The following is a 3,118-nucleotide window of genomic DNA, read 5'->3' as shown; positions in this document are numbered from 1 at the left end:
TGTAATATCAAGGGTGGAATAATACAGAATAGACAATAATGAAGAATAAATTAATAGTAAATTCTAAAGTAAAATAAATAATCATGAAATGTAGTTTTATAATAGTATTGTGTAATAATTATTAAACAAAGTAAGAAACAAGTAAGGGGGGAGGGGGAGTGTGTGGTTAGAATATGAGCAGGGTAATTCTGGCCATTCATTCAGGGCTATTCTGGGTTGTAACTAGTACTAATACAACATTAGGCTGTGGAAGTATAGCCTACTCTCTTATGCAGAGAACAGGCTTTCTTCAGCTTTCCTCGTTGTCCTGTTTGCAATTGGCTAAAAAGGAAAAAAAAAAATATATATATAATAAGTCCACAGATTTACGATAAGCTGTGAAATCCTTATAATCAAGTGATGATAAACTTACTCTTTGTAAATAAGTAACGTTAGTGAAATTAAAGAGAGATGATTTAGCTCCCTAGTCCTGACAGTCTGGCATTGTCTTGTCAAAGTGCTCACTGTACATATTACACCATTTACACCATTTACTTTATGATATAAACTACAATATAAAAGTTAAAACTTAATAATTCATTTAAACATATAGTCTAACTGTTCAGTCTTACCTGTGAAAGATAATACCCCGAGATCTGTTTTTATTATTGTGCGACGGTTTGTAGATGCCCAAGCTGCCGACGAGTCAGGTGTTTTCGCCTGTCCCGATGTGAGAGTTGCCCGCACCAATATGGCGGCGACGTTGACGTGCGGTCGAGCGGCCAATGAGGCGTCTAGGGATTTATTATGTCTATGTGCAACTCGCCAATAAACCCACGGAAGAAGAAGAAGAAGAACCCGTTTTAATTTTCTGAAAATAACAAATGTATATAATAAAATATAGTTAAGAGGGTTTTTTTTTTTTTGAATTAGCTTTACCCTTGATAGCATCGCCTCACACTCCATCCCAGTAAGTGGCGGAATATGCACCAAAAGCTGGTTTGCCAACCGCCATTAAACATCAGAAGAAGAAGAATACGAAGAAGAAGAAGAACCCGTCCTGTGTGTGACGTCAGCAGCGGGCGGTTGAGGTTATTTTTTGTTTGGAACCGAGCGGCGGTTGGCAGCGCTGAACTGTGACTGGAGCTGAGAATGGTAGGAAGTGACGATGGATCAGGAAGTGAACAGGAGGAATGGATGGAAGAAGCTGGTGAGGGATGTAGGACTGAAATGGAGTGGAACCTAGTAAATAAGAACAGGAAGAAAGTCCATCAACATAATACGGATAGTGATAATGAGGAAAGTAGTCAAAGAATCATGGAAAGGACGGAAGAACATAAGGTTATCATTAAATTTGAAGTGCCTGGATCAAAGAGCCCATTAAAGATAACGGAAGCACTCAAAGTGAAACTAGGGAACATTAAGTATGAAAAAACACAACGTGACGGAAATATAATGCTAATATGCAGAGATGAAAAGCAGAGAGAAAAAGCATTGCGATTTAAAACACTGGCAAGTAATTCAGTAAAATGCTCAAAATGGGAAGAGAGGAAAACAACTAAAGGTGCCATATATGGAATTCCAACAGAAGTATCAGAGGATGAGATTAAAAAGAGCTTAACTGGAGCAAAGGTTTGCAAAGTTAAACGGATGCAGTATACAAGGGACGGGGTGAGGAAAGACAGTTTGTCTGTGATGATCCAGTTCGAAGAAGAAGTATTGCCAACAAGAGTGATGGTTGGGTTTATGAACTACAGTGTAAGGGAATATGTAGCACCGCCGTTGAGATGCTTTAACATGCCAGTATTAAAGAATGGAAATTAATATGGGGAGTGTGGAGAAAATGTTAAACTGCAATGTTGTAACTGCGGGGGAGAACATAGCTCAGCATATGGAGGATGTGAAGTCAGGAAAAGGGCAATAAAAGTCCAAAATGTCAAGATGACAGAAGGAATATCATATGCTGATGCTATTAAAAGAGTGAAAAGTAGTGAAGCACCAAAAATAAATGAATCTACAAGCGTGAAAATCCTAAAATCAAAAGAATCAGTGCAGAATCAACAAGGCTTCATTAGTGGTTGATAAAATTAAATTTGTAACATTCGTGGCAGAGGTGATTAATTGCTCGGCTCAAACGACAAGTAGAACAGAAAGAATTAAGATAATAATTAGAGCAGCTGAGAAATATTTGGACATAAGAGAAACAACAGTAGAGTCAGTTAAAGAAGCACTTGTAGGTGGTCCCCAAGGTTCGCAGGCTACTAATGGAGAAGGTACATAATGTATTTTGAGATAATTCAGTGGAATGCAAGGAGTCTTTTAGCAAATGGACAGGAATTTAAAAAGTATATTGAAGATTTACAACAGAAACCAAAGGTTATTTGTGTACAAGAAACATGGTTAAAACCTCAACTTGATTTTAGAATTGAAGGCTATGAAAATGTAAGGAAAGACAGGGAAATAGGAACAGGTGGAGGTGTAGTAACTTTTATTGAACAAGGAGTGAGGTATAGAGAAATTAGTAATAATGAAAAAGAAGTTGTTATGGTATAAATCTGGACTGATAAAGGTAACGTCAGGGTGATCAACTTATATAACCCATGTAAAAAATTACAAAAAGAAAAAATTAGGAAAGCTCTTATAAATGCATGGCAGAAACTTTGGGAGAAAGAGAAGACTGGACAACATCTATATAGAATTCAAAGAGAAGTAGGAATACGTAACAATGACATGGGATTAAGAAGACGAGAAGAATCAGTAATAATAAGAATTAAAATAGGACATACTGCATTGAATGGAAATTTAAATAGAATTAAGAAACATCCGAATGGATTATGCATGCATTGTGGGATTTGTGAAACTGTAGAGCATGTACTGTTGCATTGTAGAGCATATAACAACGAACGACAAATGCTAGAAGCTAAAGTAATAGAAGAAGGTGGAAGCATGATGCTAGAAGATATATTAAGTAAGCTAAAAAGGAATAAGAATATTAGATTTGCTTTGTTGAAATATCTTAAAGATACAGGAAATTATATAAGAATATAATGATGTTTATTTATTTGTTTATTTGTTTATGACTATTAGTATTATTATTTAGTATGATATACATTCATATATGAAACCTATACATGCGTCG

This window comes from Sinocyclocheilus anshuiensis, unplaced genomic scaffold (assembly GCF_001515605.1).
Source record: "Sinocyclocheilus anshuiensis isolate Anshui unplaced genomic scaffold, SAMN03320099.WGS_v1.1 scaffold557, whole genome shotgun sequence".
NCBI lineage: Eukaryota > Metazoa > Chordata > Actinopteri > Cypriniformes > Cyprinidae > Sinocyclocheilus > Sinocyclocheilus anshuiensis.
The sequence above is the reverse complement of the archived record's forward strand: the minus strand, read 5'-3'. Positions refer to the sequence as shown.